The sequence below is a fragment of the Vicugna pacos genome, chromosome 18 (genome assembly GCF_048564905.1).
Source record: "Vicugna pacos chromosome 18, VicPac4, whole genome shotgun sequence".
In the NCBI taxonomy this organism is placed as follows: domain Eukaryota; kingdom Metazoa; phylum Chordata; class Mammalia; order Artiodactyla; family Camelidae; genus Vicugna; species Vicugna pacos.
This window is the reverse complement of record NC_133004.1, coordinates 46,537,932-46,557,169: the sequence shown is the minus strand read 5'-3', so window position 1 is coordinate 46,557,169 and position 19,238 is coordinate 46,537,932. Positions and strand designations below refer to the sequence as shown.

General features: G+C 62.2%; 1 long non-coding RNA gene across 1 annotated transcript; it reads left to right on the top strand.

Annotated features, from left to right (window-relative positions):
- The first annotated feature begins 559 nt into the window (after nt 1-559).
- Nucleotides 560-1,246, top strand: LOC140686990 (uncharacterized). The gene is made up of 2 exons (XR_012061002.1): nt 560-631; nt 829-1,246. It is a non-coding gene; the product is annotated as an uncharacterized lncRNA (long non-coding RNA).
- The last annotated feature ends 17,992 nt before the right edge of the window (nt 1,247-19,238 follow it).

The following is a 19,238-nucleotide window of genomic DNA, read 5'->3' as shown; positions in this document are numbered from 1 at the left end:
TCCTTGGCAACGGCGGGGAATCCCCAGGCAGCACGTGGTCCAGAGTGGGGATAGCGCGGAGCAGGCCCTTGATAGTGGTGTGGTTACTCCGTGGTGTCCCCGAAGTCCCAGGGTGCGGACCAGGGATTTTTTTGCGTCTTGGGGGCCTCTGTCCAAGACTGTCACAGACTTCCCTGGGCAGGGGCCTCATCTGATTCATTGTGTGCCCCCAGCCCAGAGCCCGGCAGAGGTGGCCTCGCTGAATCTTTGCCGGAAGCACCCAGCAGTGAGAGCTCACACTCTGGTTCATCCAGCTCAGCCTGGGGCCTGAGGTGGCTTCTCTGTCACCTGGTCCAGCCACTCCAGCTGGGTGGGGGTGGGCTGGCCTGAGGCTCGGTGGCCAGGGATGTGGGGGGGCATCGGCCAGAGGGCACTTGACCTCGAGAAAGGGTCTCAGCTGTAGCATTGGTGGGGAGCGCTGACTGCTGCAGGCCGGAACGTCTGGGGAGCCTCTGACAGGGTCAGTGTGTTCTAGAGTGTCTGAGGCCTTGGGAAGGAGGTGGGGCAGGGGCGGGGCTTAAGGGGCCCCACGGAAAGACTGGAGTCCTACCTGGAGGCCCAGCTGATGGGTGTAGATTAGACGCAGCTGAAGGTGATGCGACGTGTCTGGGGGAGGGTCAGAAGGGGGGGGAGGAGGGTGAGAAAGGACACAGGGCTGAGATGCCAATGGGCCTGCTCTCCAGGAGGAGCCCGGGGCTCTGGCTGTGGACAGCAGCGTGCCGTGCACTGGGTGGGGGTGCTGGGGAGGGCTAAGACGCCTGTCCCTCCAGCCCACCTCCTCCCCTCCAGGACCTTCACACCCAACTGCAGCCGCTCCGTGCTTCCCAGAACTCTCCGGCCACCCTGGTCCTGGCCTCGGAGGATCAGCTCCCAGCTCCCCGAGGGCATCCGGGCCCCTGGGGAGCCCCTCCTGTTTACCAGGCTGCCACCTCCTGCCCCGCCAGGCCACAGGACCCTCCTTGGCCATCGGCGAAGCCATCTGCCACCAGGGCGGAGAGTCCGGGGCCGGAGCTGAGGCGACAAGCTGGGGACGTCAGTGCAGTTATCAGCAGAAAGCGACATCTGCCTCCCCGCCGCCGACAAGCGGGGCCACTTAGCCCGTCCCCTCCTCCCTTTAGCTGCAGACAACGGCTCCCTGTATTATATTTTCTCACTCAATTAGCACTATCATCCTGCTGAAATAGAGGCCAATTTACCTATAATGACATCATTGTTAGGGAAGCGGCGGGCGGGGCGGCCCCAGGTTGCCGAGACAGGTCCGTCTCTCTCCACTAACCCTGACAGGCGCGGCCGCCGGGCGGGGAGGCCCCGGCGCCCGGCGGCCCTATCGGCGGCCACCCCGTCACCTCCGACCACAGACATTGTTTCCGACAGTTCTCAGGAGCAGTGTGGCGGAAAATTGAGTCCAGATTCATTAGGTTTTTCAGTGTGCCGCTCAAGTCAGTTAAATTGATACATTTCCTAACGAAATTGAAGTGCTTTGTGCTGCCAGCGGAAAGCCGGGTGACCGGCCTCGGCCCGCTGAGCAGGGGAACGGGCTGAGCTGACGGGTCCATTAGGCCGCTCCCAGCGCCGGCCCCCTCTCCCTCCGTTCCCGGCCCGCGCTGTAAATCTCCGCCAATTTCGGGCCTAATCATCATTATAACCCTTCCTCTGCCCGCTCCCTCGCCCGCCTGCCTGCCCCTCGCTCACAAAACAGCCTGCGATGCGCTCAGCGGCCGGCCTGCGGGGTCAGCATCCCTGTGGGTGCGATGGAGCCCAGGGGCGGGGGACCTGAGGGGCGGGGGCTCAGTGGAGGGGCCTCCAGAGTGGACTCTGTGCCCACTCCACAGGTGGGGAAACTGAGGGTAGGTGAGGCAAACCTAGAAGATCAGGGTGAAAGGGACCCTTCGGTCTCCAGCTTGATGGAAGTACATTCGGAAAGTCCGTAAGTATCACAGGGACGGCGTGATTCGGGTTTTTTTTCCTTCTTTTTTTTTAAAATTGAAATAAGTCAGAAATAGACAGACAACTACCGTATGACGTCACTTACATGTGGAATCTAAAAAAAAAAGACACAAACGAACTTATTTACAAAACAGAAACAGACCCACAGACACAGGAAACAAACCTGAGACGCGTTCTTACGTACATAGTTTTTACACCCACGGACCCCCCCACCCCGATCCAGGACGGCCCAGCACCCGGAGGCCCTCGGCCCCCTCCCACTCAGGACGGCCAGTCAGGGCAACGGCTCTTCCGATTTGATCCGATTAGTTTTGCTGGATTTTGAGCTTCACGTCCATAGGGTCACACAGCGTGTTCTTTCTGGGACTGGGTTTTTGGCTGAATTCACCCGTGCCTGGTTCTTTTTCATTGCTGTGTTGTAATCCGTTTCATGAGGGTCCGCGTTCCACTGTGGTTTCCAGCTTGGGGCTCTTGTGAGTATTCAGTCTCCCGTGAACATTTCTCAAATGTGTCTTTGGTGCCATGAGCATCCATCTCTTCAATCTTCTCCTGCCCACCCCCTGCCTCCCCCCTGCCTCCCCCCACCCCACCATCATTCACAGAACACGATGGGTTTTGAAAATGCAGCCGCCCTGCCTTTTCCCCCTATGCGTCAGCCCCACTCCTCTGAGCTGGACAGCAGATCCGTGCACTGGAGCCCGCTCCCAGCCCCCAGGGCCGGCAGCATCCGAGCCCTGGCTGGGCCCTCCCCCTCCTTTTTTCCAAACCCTCTCTCCTAGCGGGAAGGCCGCTGTGAGAAGGGTGTCTAGGTGCAGCTGAGAGATTGGCTACTTCATGGAGACAGAGCCAACTGAAGGTAACGGGGCCAGGTCTCTCATTTTCAAAGAAGGATGATACAAAATGGACGGGGAAAGCTGTTCTGCGCTCCGCATTGTGGAGTTGGAATTGGTTTCGTGACAGGTAGATGGATAAGGGAATAAACATGAACGCCCGTGTGCATGTCCCCTGTTCTGCGTGTCCCCCAGGAGGCCTGCACACGGCAGCGTCTCAGCAGCAGTGAGCACCCCTGTGCCCAGGTCTTGGCTCCTTACCACCACCCTCTACTGGAAGGAGCAGCGGCTTCGAGGCCGGGGCCGGGGCAGGAAGGTGGACGAGCCCAGCACGTCTGCTCAGGAAGCAGGGCCGCGCTCAGTACGTGGGAGCGTGTCCAGAGCCAGCTCGAAGGGGTGCCTGCTAGTCAAAGGGGGACCATTTGAGCATCAGATAAATAGCAGGGTTATAACGCATGGAATGGAATAGTAACCACAGGCCCACGTGATGCAGATAAACAAACAAACACGCCGGAGGAGGGAAGGATGCGGTTTGAAAATCGCCACCATCAACCATCACAGTAATAGTCGATTCCAACAAGAACCAACATTGGATGAGGGACGCAATTTTACATAGCTTTAAAGTGTCGCCCCATCCGACCTGCGTTCACTGCTCATGAGGGAGAGTGACTTTACGGTAGAAAATCAGGCAGATCTCGGGGAGCCTCACCAAAGCTGGGACAGATCTGTATGTGCCCTTTTGTGACACCCCAAGGACACAGCATCACCCTGTGATGTTCCTGCCGAAAATGCATGTCCTTGGTCTCACCACGAGGAATCATCCGTTTCTTGAGGGCATCTGGCCCATATGAACCCCTGGGCCTTTGCACGTGAGGTTCCTCCAGATGTCAGTCTCAGGGCATCTCCTTTCCGAGGCCTCTCCTGCTCCTCAGCCTGCCCCCCTGACAGTAATTCACTGTGGACTCTGTTCAGTCCTTGTCACCCCAGCAGTCAGCTCTGTCCTGACCTGGACCTCACCATGCTCCCACAGGCCCACAGACAGTGGATGTCAGTAAGACTGGAGAGGAAAAGGTCCCACTGCTGGTGGAAGGGCAGGACTGGAGCACAAGCCCTGGCCCAGCCTGGTTCTGGCCTCACTCTGGGGCTGAAGCCGCAGGTGGGGGTAGTGGGAGTGCTCGGCCATCAGGGGTTCCTGATGCCTGGGACCTGTGGGACCTGTGCCTACAGGTTCCCGCCGTGGGGCCTGCGGGACGGTGATATTCTCAATCACCAAGTCCTGGTGGGGGCCGTAGGTGGTCTGAGCAGCTCAAGGGGGCCAGTGGGAGAGGTCCTGGGCCCTAGGTGGAGAAGCGCTGACACTCAGCGCCCACAGCCCGGCCTGTCTCTGTGCCCAGTTTTCTCCCAGCCTCAGCTGGCCGAGATGTCTGGAGTCGTGGAAGAACGAACGTCTCCGAAGATGGGGAAGGGCAGGGTGGGGGGCTTCCCCACCTGACACAGGGTCAGACCACGGACAGCCCACAAGTGACCTCACACCCAACAGGAGTGTTGAGGGGACTGTGCACCTGCGGTTACGGGGCGCCCGACACGCGGCCAGTGCCGTCCAGGTGCGTGGGAGGGGTCACGTGTGCACCAGACCCGCAGCTTCACGTCGGAAAGAGTAGGATGGAGCACCCCGGGTGCTGTGGGTCACCCCCAGGCCAGCCTGACAGGGAGGCATTTGGTGGGGGCCTGGGTGTTAGGCTGGCCCAGGGCGTGGCTCCGGCTGCTTCGTGCAGCCTGCAGGCAGCCAGGGTGGGTGGGGAGCAGGGGCCTGGCCTGGCCTGGCCACCCTCCAGCCTCATCTCTGCTCCTGAGGGTGTGTGCATCTGGGGCTCCCCACCACTCCAGCCTCCACCAGCCCCAGGGAGTGTTAGGGGTAGAGCCAGGCACCTGCCAGCCCAGATGGTTCTGCCAGGCCTGGAGAGGTCAGGACACAGCCCCAAACCCCTGCCTGCTCAGAGTGGCCCCCTGGACACCCACCAGCCAGATCTGCCTGGAACCGAGCAGGAGCTGCCTCTGTACAGAGGATCCTTGGGCTGAGGCATGGGGCCTGGGGTTAGACCCATCTCAGCCCAGGCCTCTGTTTCTCTGGTCAAAGGCTTGGGGCTGGACACACAGGCCGGTGGCTCGGGAGGGTCCTGGGGGAGCCCAGGCTCCCTGGGGTCAGACAACCAACAGGGCTCCCTTCTGATGAGCTGGAAACCTGGTAGGTCTGGCCTTGTGTCTCCCAGGCCCCAAGCTAGCCTGGCAGAGGAGCCCTCAGGCCGTTAGCACGCCCCTCGCCCAGGCCCCGGGTAGACAATGTTTACAGGCGAGGCCCAGATGGAAATTTACAGTGTCTAGCAGAGAGCCTCTCGCCTGGGTTCCGGCTGGACAGGGCAAGAGGACAATATTTCCCATCGAAGGGAAGTGCAGAAGCTCTTAACAAATCGATAGCTGCATTCAGTCAATAAACCACCGAGCTTGTGTGGGAGGCGGGAGCCCCGCCCCCGCCCGCCCCCTTCTCTTGGGCGGGGGTCGTCGAGGAAGCAGGGGCTCCGGTGGGCATAGTGGGGGCGGCAGGGGCCCAGCCGGGTCCAATCCAACTGTGCCGGGGGGCCCTTTGGAAAGAGTCAGGGGCTTCTGAGGGTCTGGGGGCAGCGTTGCTGGTCTGGGGCTCACATCTCACCTTCCAGCTGCCACCTCCCCTTTCCAGCCTGGCTGTAGGAACAATCTCTCTGGGCCCCTGGCGTGGCTCCCCCAACCCCCTCCACCTCCCACCCTGCTCCCTCCCTGGGTTCCTCCGGGGGGCCCCCCTGCCCCCTCCCCAGATCCCAGCTCAGTCTGACCTCCTCCCCACGAAGTACAGGCTCCTTCCTGCTGGACCGCCAGGAGAGGTCCCGTCACACCCACACGGCCACGTGGCGGGGGGAGGGATGGCTTTTCAGTTGTTCAACAGACATCTTGGGGGCTGACCCTGGGCCTGGTGCTGTCCTGGGATCGAGGATGCTGCGGTGGACAGGAGTGAGCGGGGGAGAGACACCGGGGCTCGGTATGTGATGGAGGAGGGGGTGCAGTGAGGTGCACGGTGGGCAGGGAGGGGCCCTTGGGAGGTGACACTGAGCAGAGACAGAGGGACCATCTGGGGAGGGTGGGCCAGGCAGAAGGGCCGCCCTGCAAGGGCTCCAGGTGTAGGGGAGATGTCCCCAGGACCGGGGAGGGGGCTTGAGAGGGAGGGGAGAGGGAGGGATGGAGGAGAGATGGGGATGGAGAGAGAGGAAGAGAAGTGAGGGGGAGGGGGTGGCCCATTACTGAGAAGGAGGATGACCAGGAGGGGCATTTGGGGGAAGGAGGGGTGAAAAGTAAGAATTCTGTTTTCCTGCGCTCAAGTTGGAGATGTTTTGCCACCCAGGAGAGGGACTGAATCCGCCACCTGCGGCATCGCTGACTTGCTAGAAGCCATGTTAAAAAAGTCAGATCCAACAGGGAACGTTCATTTTAATGGTATTTTGTATTTAACGCGACACATGAAGAGCAGCCTCGCCCGAGCGTGTCATCTGTGTGAAGAGCACCGGGAGGAGCTCTCCGTGTGTGCCATCTCTGGAGCCGTGTGCGCGTCCTCAGGACCACACAGCCGTCATCCCACCAACATGGCGAAGCTCCGTTTAGTCGGGGCGCTCCTGCCTCACCCCAGACTTTAAACCTAAGTCACGTTAAATACAATGGGACGTTCAGCTGACTGGCCACAGTCCAGCTCCTGCTGCCCCGGGCAGAGCCCAGCAGACAGTCAAGGGTGCTTAAGGTCACAATGGCCTTTCCCTGGGAGAGGATGGCTGATGGAGGAAGGGCCGAGGCTGAGGCCGGACTGTCCCAGAAGGAGGGGGCAGGAGCCGGGAGGGGATCCCTGGCGGATGACCATGAGCAGTGAGGAGGCAGGGTCCACTGACCGGGTCAGAGGCTACTGAGAGGCCAAGCATGATGTGGCATGGGAACTGACCGTCACTGGCCACCAAGTGAGGGCTGCTGTGGCCGCGGGGCCCGCAGCCAGAGTGCAGAGGGGTTCTAAGATCAGCAAGTCCGGCTCCTGGAGGAGTTTGCAGCAAAAAAGAGCTGAGAGATGGGGGAGGGGCTGGTGTGGTCTGGAGCTGGTGTGTCCAGTCCTCCCACTCTCCGAACGAGGCTCTTCCCCAGCTCTGTTCCTTGGTGGGGCGGGGTTCCAGGACATCTGAACGCGCTTTCCTCTCCATGCCTGGGTAGGGGTAGGAAGCCTGGGTGTCAGGCTGACTGGGCATCGGGACCCCGGGGTCCTGGCCTTCCTGAGCCTCAGTTTCCTCCTCTGTCTGTTGGGCATCGGGCACCCTGGAGAGCTCGGGAGCAGCCAGGGAAACTCGGGCTGTTGGCCTGGCTGCAAACTGCAGAGAGCTGTGTAGGAGCTCATGCGCATGGCTGAGCAGTGGGTCTGCCCAGATCCAGGCCTCCTCCATCCCCTTCCCTTGCCAGTGGCAGAGTGGTGGGCTGCCTGCCCGGCCGGCCTCAGGGGACACCACGTGGCCAGGACGTGGCGCTCAGACTGCTTTCCATCTGGTGTGACTTGTCTCTCTCTGGACGCCCCCACCTCCTGTGGTTCCTGACCCCTCCCCTGCACAGTGAGGAGGGGAGGACACATAACCCCCCCCCCCCCCGCACACAGGGCCGCTGGGCCAGCCTGGCCTGGTGATCCGCCCAGGGCCCTGCTTGGACATCTGGGGCCACACTGCCACCCACAGGCCCCAGAGGAACCAGGTGGGTTCTGTGCCTTCGGCACCTCCATGCCAGCAGGCAGGGACCCCAGGATGCCCCAGGCAGCTTCCTTCCCGAAGTTCCAGCCCCCAGGACTGAGGAGCTGGGACCCACGCTGTGGAGACGCGATGGGCAGAGGAGTGTAAGGTCGCTCTGGACGTTGGAGCATCCGTGCAAGCCCCTCCCAGGGAGTCTTGGAGGCCGGGCCCTTGTTCCGTGGAACTCCTCGGTGTGTGAAGCACCGAGAAAGCAGCTGTACCGAGATCTCTGTGCTTCCGGTCGAGAGTTCTTCCTCTGTGCTGGTGAAGCCGTCTGGTTCTCAGCAGAGCCCGGAGGGGCCCTCCCACGGGCAGAAATCAGGCCTCTGCCACACACAGCCCAAGCCTCACCCGCTTTGTTAGAAACCGGCACCCGAGAGGGGAGGGGAAGGCTCAGGGTCACACAGCACGTGGAGGCCCCACTGCTTAGCTCCAATTTTGTCCCCGTTTCACGGATAAGAAAACCAAGGCTTCCGAGCCCAGGCTGTGCCCTGGAGCAGTGAGACCCCTGAGGGCCTGCAGCCCCCTCCCCTCCCCCACCCACCCACCCAGCTCGTGCCAAGGAGCCTCGGGCCTAGGAACTGCAGAAGCCAGACGGCTTGTCCGCTTGTTGCCCTGGAGATGCAAGGGGAGCTGCCTCCTTGTCTCAGTGCCAGGGCCTCGCCAGGCTCCTTGACACCCGTGTCCAGCCAGACACGGATCTGGTAATTAAATAGGGCCGTTGTGATGCCAGCTCCAGGGACCCCATCCTGGACTGGGCTGGTAGGAAATCACGGATCCTGTGGGCACGGCCCCATGACCTGGGAGTCTGCTCTGCCTGCCCGGAGGGGGCACACAGGGCCCACCTGAGTGCCCGAGCCCCTTGAGCTGAGCAGGACCCCTTGTCCCTGCAAGCCTCACAGACCCAGCAGGACGCACCATGCCCACCTGGGGCAGAACCTGTGGGCTCCTGTCCAGACCCGAGTCTGGGAGGCAGGCCCCGGGACAGCTCCCCTTCCTTAGCAGAAACCGAGGGCACCCAAGGATGTCCTCCTGGCTGGGTTAGCCGAGGCCACGCTCCCGAAGACACTGAATCTGCAAATTGGCAGGGGCAGGGCGAGGCTCAGACACTCTTTCAGCTTCGTGTCCATCTAATTAGCCCTGTAATGCCCTAATTCTCCCTAGCACGGGGAAGCCCCCTGCCCGGAACCCTCGGCCCTTCCCAGGCTCCCTGGTCTGCGCTCCTTCCGCCCTCCGAATGCAGAGATGACTCTCCCTATCAAAGTGTGCGATGAAAGCAGCGAGGCCCATTTCTTTTTTCTATTTTGAATTCTGTTAACTGACAATTTAACCTAAAATCCTCTGTATTTCCAGCTTGTACAGCTGTAAATAGAGACTGACAGTTTATTTTCACGTCCCGGCTTGTGGGGGGTGGCGGTGGAGGAACCCATTTGAAATAAATACTTGCGGGTCCCTGACAGACTCCAGACGGGCCGTCCACGCTGGCTGGCAATCTCCGGGACCTGTCACACTCTGTGATCCGTCTTTTTACAAACACAAACGCTGCTGATTTCTTATCAAATGTAAAACCGGCCCGGCTCTTTCTTAAATGGTTACCACGAGCATGAAATTGACATTGTGAATCACATGTGACACTGGCTTGTCTGCGCTGTAATTGATCGGTGCTTAGGACCGGGCGCCGGGCTGCCCCCAGCCCCCCAGCCCGGCCGCGCCCCCGCCCGCTGGCCAGGCCGAGCCCCAGCCCCCGCCAGCTCCGTCAGCGGGCGAAACCTCTAAGAAGATGCCGGATCTGTGTTCACGGTGGCCTCCCCCCTCCGCGATCCTCGGAGGTGTCAATTCCAATTTCCACGGCTTCATCATTACGCACATCAAACGGCTGTAATTGGCTGCTACAGAAATTTATCCTCCAAAAGGAGAGAGGGGCAGCAGAGGAGGGAGCTGCGGAGGACGGGAAATGGTGGCGGTAATGAGATTTTGGAAGCTGCAGTGCCACCCCTGAGGTTGGCAGGGAGGGAGAGGCGGGCACCCGCTCGTGCTGGCTAACAAAGCACCGTTTGAAAACAAGTCTGGCAGAGTGTGGGTGTCACACAGCCGTCGCGCACTCACAGCACCGCTCCAGGCGCAGCCGGCCACCTTCCACTGCCGCCGCTGCCACCGTCGCCCTCACGGGGACTGTGGGCTGCACTCGCGGCCCCTGCCCCCCACCTCACAGTTTGCACAGCTGGAGACACCCTTCCCAGCACGCCCGCCAAACACCTGTGATCGCCGTTCTGCAGAGGGGAAACCGAGGCCCAGAGCGCAGGGGCGGCTTGTCCAGGGTCCCAAAGCCAGAGCACAGGGCCTCCTTTAGGGCTCGGCCTCCAAACATCACTTGGGTCACTGTGTGACCCCGAAAGTATGTCTGCATCTTGCCGGCCTCCCCAGCCCCGGAGGCGGCCCACCCTTTGTCCAGCGGGGACGGCCGACCCCCAGGCTGCCCATGAAATGTGAATTGGTTTTTCAGGCCATAGATTTTCTGGGGCCTCCTGGGGAGTGAGCCAGTCTGTGAAGAGACAGAGCAAAGGCCCCCGCAGGGCCCCTCCTGCTGCCCTTCCGGGCTCTCCTGCCAGGCCAGCTGCTCGGAGCTGGGCTGCCCTTCTCACGTCTCCCCGGCCCCACCGGGACCCGCCTGACCTGGCGGCCCTGGGGACCAGAATCCCCACGGCCGAGCAGCTCCCACACTCCCTCCTCTGGGCCAACGCACGGTCCAGCAGCTCCCCGGGCAAGGGTATTTATGTCTCTGTTTTTCCATTTGCATTTGTGACTGATGAAACAATGATGTTAAATTACACGCGCAGCGATCATGCCTGCGGCTGGCAGGCAGCAGCCTTCCTGGATTGCAGTGACGCAGCCAGCCTCCCGCAGCCCGGCACCTCGCCAGGGCTCCCCAGCTCACACGCAGCAGGGAGCACCGCCCGTTTTCCAGGTGGGGAAACTGAGGTCTCCCGGTCGGGCCTGCAGCCTAGATGTCCAGCCCCACACACCCTCACAGGCTGCCTGAACATCTCAGGAAGCCCATTTTATGGCACGAAGGCCTGAAGCTCCTCAGGCCTCCTAAGTGGGAAACCCACGTCCCTCCCGCCTGCCTGGCTTATTTTTCTCACATGGGTGTTGCCAGGGGTCCAGGCAATGGAGTGTTTACCTTTTTGCCTTGGGCCCTGGGAAGCTCAGGGTCAACCACAGTCTGTGGCACCCGTGGGACTCACTCCTGAATGCTGACCTTCTCTCCATAGCCACTCGATGGAGTTGTGGTGGCTTTTTCTCACTATTTCAAATCCTTCAGGGAACGATGTGACTGAAGTTCAGTGAAGGGGTGGGTCTGGTGTTGGGGGGCCTCCATGGGCCCACTTGCTGTGTGCCCACCCCAAGGGCTCTATGCAGCACCCATCTCGGGGCTGGTGTCAGGGCAGGTGCCTCGATAGGAGGGGAATTTGGTGTTGCTGGGAGTGGTGGGGACCTACTCTGGGCAGCTCCCCAGCACACCACAGAGAAACTGTGGGGTGATTAAAGTCCAGGTCAGCAAACCAGTTCATTTCTTTTGCCATTCTTGATGGAGAGCAGCCGCCTCCAGCACTGTGTTAAGCAGGATCCTGTGGTCCTGTCTGTGAAAGAGGGCCGTGTCCTCTGAGTGCTGCCTTCTGCTGGGCGCCGGGGTCGTTGGTCCTGCTTCGCTGACCACCCGCCTCCCCAGGGCTGCTCTTCCCTGTCCTTGTGCAGAGGATGGTCTGGGGCGCTACCAGCGGGGCTCAGAGAGGCCGGCCCCCCAGCACCTGCTGGGTTTCTCGTTGCAGGCCTTGAACGTGGGCAGCTGAGGCCACCTGTGAACAGGAATCTGAGCCTGAGAGGGGCCCTAGAGATGGGGACAGCCTGTGACATGAGATCACCAGACGTGAGAGGCCCCCCAAAGCAGCGAGGGTGGGCCAGAGCTGGGCTCTGAGGGACCCCTGGGAGGTCCAGGGGGAAGAGGCTCGGCACAGGGCCATCAAGGGCAGATGGGCCCCTGAAGGGATGGGCCAGTGCGGGAGGGTGAGCTGTGGTGGGATCCGGGACAAGCAAGTGGCCTGTCAGAGCCTCAGGGCCCCCGGCCGCCTCCTCTGCTCCTGGAGAGCCACACGGTGTCTGGACGGCAGCTCCTGGCCTGAGCATCCATGGGGAGAGGGGGTTGCCTGGAGGCCCCTGTCCTGGGGTGGGGGCCCTCTGCCAGGGGTGCCCCACGGCAGGTCAGCATGGCTCAGACAGGCAAAGCATGAGTGTCCTTACCTTGCCTGGGGGTCTCCAGACCTCAAAGCTCTGCAAGGAGATTTTCCTACTCAGGCCTCCAATGGAGGTGCTGAGACGTGAACCACCGAGGAACATGGCCAGTGACTTTCCCTGTCTGCTCTCCTTGACGACAGCGGGGGCTGGGCTGGGCCAGCCTGGGCAGAGAGGCTCTTAGGGTCTCCACTCTTCCAAACGTCCCTGCCCATCCCGAGAGGCTCAGAATGGCTGGGGTGAAGAGCAGGCCTCGGTAAAGCCATGCTAGCCTGGCTGGACAATGGCTCCCTGGTGGACGCAGAGGCCAGAGAGGGGCGGAACCTGCCTTGGTCGCACCGCCAGAGCGATCTGGACGCCTCCTGGGCAGGCAAGAGGGGCGCTGGGCCCATGGCATCTCCTGGATGTGCGGGTCCTGGGCCGCCGGGCTCTCTCTGGACGCCTCCTCTTCCTCACCCCTCACTCGGCAGTGCAGCTGAGACCACAAGACCACGGGCGGTGGGTTCTGCAGAAAACACCTCCTGCAGCCTCTCCCCTCCCTCCGAGGCTGTGGCCATGGGAGCTAGGGCCAGGCATGCCATGCTACCGAGCCTAGCTTCCTGGCTTCCCCGGCCCTTCCTCTAGCTCCTCCTCCTGGTGGAAGCCCAGCGAGGACTTCCGCCCGAATACTCTGCCCGCAGGCAGTGAGCTGCTTCACTGCCCAGACCCTGGGGTGGCAGGGTCCTTGGACAGGGCTGGGCCAGGCCTCTCCTCGCCTCCCTGTGGAGCCACCCTAAGCCGGGTGAGGCCGGGCTGGCATCTCTGAGTGAGTGGGAAGGGAGGGGGAAAGCCAAAACTTTAAGGTATATGAACTGTGAAATTAAATCGAAATACTCAAATAAAGAATCTCAGAACAACATAAGCAAAGATGTTTACCAGGGCTTGAAGTTAAATACAGATTTTTTCATAAACCCAAACACAAAATGCAATAAAGTTCTGTGGAATGTTAAATATAATTTACAGTGGAAAGAATGTTCTTTGCCATCATAAACCTGCGTGCGCAATGTCACCATCCGGGCTTCAGGGGGCTGAGTTCTGCTGGCCTCACTGCTGGGCCCGGCACGGGTGGGCTGGGCGCCCACAGCCTGCCAAGGGGCAGCAGGGCTGGGACCCGATGGGCGGTGGGCGCTCCCTGCTGGCAGGCTGTGTTTCCCCTCCCCAGTGGGAAGTGCCACCAGCGGGTCCAGAGCCGGTGGTGGCAGCCAAACTGGTCCTGTGCTTGGCACGGTTGTCAAGCTCAGACTGGGCAGAGCTCAGGGAAGGAAATCTCTCCAAACAGAAAAGCAGGCAGTAACTGGCCACCCAGAGGCTGGCTGGTTCCTGGTCCCACCCGGTCTTGGTCCTGGGGCCCCGCCTGCCAACACGGCCAGGTACAGTTAGGTCTGGGGAGCGCCTACCCAGAGAACCAGCCCCAGGCCAGGGGATGGGGGCCGAGGCACCCAGCTTCCTTGTGCCGCCCCTGCTTCCTGTCAAATCCTTCACAGAAAGGGAGCCTTGGATAGTCATTTACACCATAGTGAGAGAGGGCTCCTTGATTGTACCCCTTCCCAGGACAGGTGTCTTCTCTAATGCTGTGGAGTCTCTGCTGACCCTGGAAACCTGCAGGCATAGAGAGGCTGGAGAGGGGGAGGGAGTGGCCCAGCGTCACACACCCGATTCCAAGTGAGCTCTGACTAGAGTCTGAGTTCCCGGCCGGTCTTCCAGGCCTCGGGGCAGAGCAGCTGCTCTCAGTTGGGGTTCTTGGCTGTGGGCAAGTCTATCCAGAGCAGCGGCCTCCCAGACCAGAACCACAGCCTGCACTTTAGGGGTGTGCGTGCAGGTATGTGTGCGAGGGTGTGTATGTGTAGCTGTTTGTGGGACACACATCTGAATGGGGGTCCCAGTGTGTCCGTGTGAATGTAAGTATGTCTGTGTGTTGCTTGAGCGAGGAAGGGGTCAGTGTGTGCCGGGGCAGCGTGGCCCCTGCCTCCCTGAGCTGTGAGGTGACCCTGCCCTGGCAGGCAGCCCGGGGGGTGTGGGTGGTGGAGCGGGGCACCTCTCCTGGCACCCTGCACCCAGGGCTACTGAAGACGGACAGAGGCCTTGCCACCCCCAGCTGGGCACCCCTCCTGGCCAGGAGTCCCTGCTGAGGGCTGCGGGCCATGGCGGGGGGTGGGGAGGGGCGCTGAGTCTGTCCTTTGTGGTCACAGCTCAGTGTGAAATGAGGCCCCGCCCTCCCCCCAGGCCAGCCTTGGCCAAGGGTCTTAGGCAGGACAGCTGAGGCTGGAGGGGCCTGATGGGCTCCCCTCACCTGGACGGGTAGTTGGGTCAGGATGGTGGGGAGAGTCCCCATTTGTCAGCAGCACACCTGGCACATGGTCAGGCCGGACTGCCCTCCCAGGCTCAGGCCCCGTAGGGAACCCACTGGGCGGATTCAGAGTCGTCGGCCGGCGTCCTCGTCCACCAGGTGCCAGGCTGCGTGCACCCGCCAGCGCCACCTTGAGGGGAAGTGGCATCCTTACCCCGACCTGGCAGAGGGGCACTGCAGGGCCTGCATCACAGCGCCGGCTGCCCACCTCTGACCGCTGCCCCCTCCACTCTCAGCGGCCTCCAAGTGCACACAGGTGGGCATCCCTCCGCCCGCTCACCAGCTTGTGTTGAGCACCCATGGTGTGCCAGGCCCAGAGCTGGGGCTGGGACCCCAGGACCAGATGTGGCCCTTGCCCTCTGGGGACTCCCATCGTGGGAGTGGGACAGAAGAGGCCGTCATGGTTGTGTGGCCAATCGATTTCTGTCCTCATCAGCCAGGCCCTGGGGAGGGGCTGGGCCCAAGATGGGCCACCTGGGTCCCGGGGCCTAGGATGGGGGGTCTCTGGGGCAGCCCTGTCAGGGTCCACAGTGCCGGCCCTTCTTGGCACCCATCCTCCCGCTGTCTCTCCCAGGGCCGTGCCCGCTGCCTGCCCACAAGCCGCCTGGTCACTCGGAGCTGCAGGAGGCCCGCGTTTCTCCAGACGCCCCCTAATTTACGTGCGGCTCCTGCAGGGAGTGTTTCCTTTAAAAACAGGGTGGGTGTGAGAAAAACAACAATGCCCTGAAACCACGCCTGACAGTGGGCCGGGCTGGCTCGTTAGCGCTGAGTCACGGGACTGCAGGCCCGCCCTGGGAAGCAAAAATAAACAGCCCACCCGAGCGAGCGCTGGAGACTGGGGGGGGCGGGGGCTCCCATACTCTGCACCCGGTGCCTGGGTCCCTGGGTCCCTGCTCAGCAAGGGCACAGGCTTCTCCGAGGGGGCTGCCGTCCTCTGCCGCCTGGGCTGGGCGCCCACCCTGGGAAAGGTCACCCGGAGGTGCTGCTCCAGAGGGGGGGGGCCTCCCAGCCCCTCCGAGGGAGGAAACCCTTTGTGGCAACTTAAACCCTGCCTGGTAATTCAAGCCTGCTTCCTCCTGCTCCATCCGCAGTGAGGATGGGGAACAGCTGGTCATCTCTCGTCTTCTAATAAATCCCATCCGACTGCACCGCCGGGGAGGGACCCACCGGCTCTGTGGTCTGGCTGAGCCTGGCCCAAGAGGCCCAGGGCTCTGGAGTCAGACAGCGAGACCCAAGTGGGGACCTCAGCCCCCAGCAGCCCCCCACTCGCTGCCGCCTTTGTGTGGGTGGTGGGGGCACGCTGTGCTGGTGGGAGGGCCGAGGTCTGGGGGGACGGCAGCCACTCCTTTGTGCAGCCAAGTTCCAGGCGCATTGTGTACTGGGCCGAACTTTAGCTCACAATTTGGGATTAGAGCAAATCCGAGTATTTTTCTGCATGCCTGCCCGCTCCCGGGCGCCCAGAGCCTGCTGGGTAACAGCCTATTATCCGCCGGTTCCACTCCAGTGCCCTCCCCAATAAAACTTTTCATATCCTTATAAACGAACTCGATTGCCGTGTTATAAACATTTACACTGTGCTAACAGATCATCTCCGCACATCAGAATTGGCTAAATTCCCTTTTCCAGATGAATATATTGAAGGAGATTAGAGATATGATAGCTTTTCAGATTGCTGAACCCAGAGAAATTAGTTTAGTGAGCATTTACAGAGGCTAAATTGGAACCATTAAATAGTGGATTAAATTGATGGCACTTTCATTGTCTGTCCTTCGGTACTGCTGTAAAATCAATTAGCCGTCACCAGCCCATTCTCCATATAGTGAGATTGTCATCCTCCCTGGAAGCTGATGCAAAACCTCCCAGCGGTGGCGAGGGGCGTGAAAGCACACCTATTAGGTAGCGTGGGAGGGAACAGCGTCAGGACGGCCCCGGCCTCGCAGCATCCCTTCTCCCAGGCTCGCAGCATCCCTTCTCCCAGGCGGTGTCGAGGGGTGCCAGCAGCTCTCCCCCCAGAGGTGACAGGAGCAGGCTAGGGGATGCCTACACAGCATGGCTGGGCCCCCATAAGTCAAACCGAAGGTGGCATGTGTCTGCAGAGAAGCAGCAGCCCCCGAGGGCGGCTGGTACAGAGAAGGTGGAGGGCCGCCTGGAGGTGGCTTCCAGGTCATGACTGAGTGTGTGCCTCTTGCTGTCGTGGGCCTTTGCCAGGAGCCCTCACTAAGCGTCAGCCGCGGATGAACAGGGGTCCCACTGAGCCCTCCCCACGGTCCTGCAAGGCAGGGGTTGCTCTCGTCCCCATTTCACAGAGGAGAAAACTGAGGCTCAGGCAGCCCAGGAGCTGGCCTGAGGTCCACAGCGGGCCCCCAGTGAGCACTTCCGCCTTGAGCACTTCTCCTGGGCTGAGACCCATGGACCACACCAAGGGAAGGGAAGCAGGGCCGACCTCAGTCACCAAAGTTCCGGATCGAGTGACCCTAGGGGCGGAGAAGCAAGGTCTGGGGATGAGCATTCGGTCCAAGTGAGTGTCTGAGTGCTCACTGTGGGATGGGCCAAGGGCAGGGGTGCCCTGGGGAGTGGGGGAGGGGGCTCGGAGCAGCCCGTCTTGGGCCGGCACCCCCATCGGTCCCTGCAGAGTTCTGATGACCAGCACTGGGCCCTGGGGCCAGGCGACACACCCTCACCTGGTACTGAAGGTGAAGCTGAGGCCCAGAAGGCAGTGAGTCCCGGTGTCTCGGGAGGTGGTGGCTGGGTGGACACGCAGCCTGCTCAGCAAACCTGGCTTGTGCTCAGCCCGCCTGGACTCAGCCAGCGCTGCGGGGCCGAAGGAGCTTACTCCAAACCCGCTCCACACACACGTTTCAGATGTGGGGCAGGGGGCGTGAGCGAGAGGTGGAGGGCAGAGGGCACTCGGCGTCTGGAGTGGGGCTGGGGCAGTGGGGCCTGAGCCCAAGGCCGCGGGTCCCTCTGTCGGTGGCACTCGGGCCCCGCTGGGGCCCCGCACGCGCTCTGCCCTCTCTCCCGCTCTGGCGCGTGGCGCAGAGGTCACCTGCCCAGGAAGGCTGCGCTGACCCCCCTCCCCCGTCAGGCCAGGAGCCCCCTCCCGGGCTCCCACGGGCTGTTGGGCTTCCCTGCATCATGGTGGCCGTGACACCAGCTAGGAAATGCTTGTCTGCGGGGAGCTGGCCTCCCATCTGCTCTGGGCCCCCCTGAGGAGTGGTGGGGGCGCGAGTCCCGCTGTGCTGAAGGCCTGGCCACCAGGCAGGTCAGTGAGAATGTAAACGGGAGGCAGCAGCAGCAGGGAGGCTGGGTCCTTCCTCGGCCCTCGCCCGGGAGAGGGAAGCTGGGTCCGGGAGCTGACCAGCAGAGGGGGCCCCTCCCAGTGGCTGGAGCTCACGTGGGGTCCTGAGGCTGCACAGGAGAGGGGCCCCAGGCCTCCTCAGGAGAGAGCCCTTTCCACAAACATCCTGACAGCACCCTGTAGGCTACAGAGTGCGTTCCCTCCCCGGACTCCATCCCACAGACAGGAAACGGGGTGGGGTCAGGTTCTCACAGCCGGGGACCCACGCCCCTCTGCCCGCCCGAGGCCTCCTCACCCTGACCTGAGCTGAGCCCCGGGTGCGTGGCCACCGGGACCCTGCCCCGAAGGCCCGGGGCGCCACAGCCCTGCCCCGTCCTCCTCTGGGCCTCAGGGATGGAGGAGGCTGGCAGACCAGTCCGCCTGTGCGACTTTTCAGAGAACTGCTTGCAGCCAGGCTGTGGAAGTATCCTGCCAGCGGGCTGAGCCGAGGTCTGGGATTGTGCGTGGAGGCCACAGGGACCAAGAGGGAGAATGGAACAGAGTGGGCCTGTTGGGGTGGGGGCAGGACCCCCAGATGTCCACTCCTGGGTGGGGGGCCGCTCAGCTGACCCCTTCAGAGGGTGATGGGGAGGGTGCTGAGTGGCCTGTCCCAGGAAGAGTGCAAGGCCCGCTGGACAGGAGGCCACAGGTGGAGATGGGCTGGGAGGCTCCTCCCCGGGGATGGGGGCCGGCGGCTCTGTGCACAGTTCTGGGCACACACTGCCGGAGTCACAGGCCTTAGGGCCCAGACCCCTGACCAGAGTCCCAGCACCCACCCTGTCCTCACCTTCCTGACCCCTGACCTCTGGCTGCTCGGAGAACAGGCTGGTTGAGAGGCCGCTGTTCCAGTAGATTAGTGCCCCCCCCGCAAAACACACTGCAGGTTTCATCTGAGCCCAGCAGGTGGGCCGGAGGCCTCACAACAGAGAAGCCGGGTGGTGGGGAGGGGGCAGCACCGGGCAGGTCAGGTGACGGGACGGCATGGAGACTGGGGCTCCGGGAGGTGGGAAGTCTGGGTTAGAGGCCCCTGGGCAAGGCCGCAACTCTGCCCCCAGTGAGGGCTGTGGGTGGGGGCCAGGCCGGAGTGGGTCCCCTGGGAGTCTGACAGACTCCTTGACTCCCGTGAGGCCCCCAAAGGACTCACCGTATTTTACCAATGAGGAAACTGAGGCTTGGGGAGGGAGGGGCTTGCGGGGGTCTCAGATAATGAGGGAGCGGCTCCCCTGGGACTGCAACCCCAGGAAGCCTGCCCCTGCTTGTCTGAGCTGCAGAGCCCGGAGCCACAGCCTCATTTCTCAGATGGGCGACCATGGCCCAGAGCAGGGCTGGGGCCTGTGTCGGGCACATAGGAAGCTGGTGCAGCGGAGCAGAGACAGAGGCCGCCCCCGGCCCCAGCCTGGGCCTCTGTGCTGGGGCCGTGCAGCTCGCCCCCCCCCCCCCCGCCTGTCCCCCGGGGCCAGGCTGAGTGGATAAGGTTTCTGGCAGCTGGGAGGGTGGGCACAGGGGGTCAGGTGCGGGGGAGGGGGCGGGCTGGGGGAGGGCCACAGAGGCAGGTGAGAAGGCCGGCCACGGGA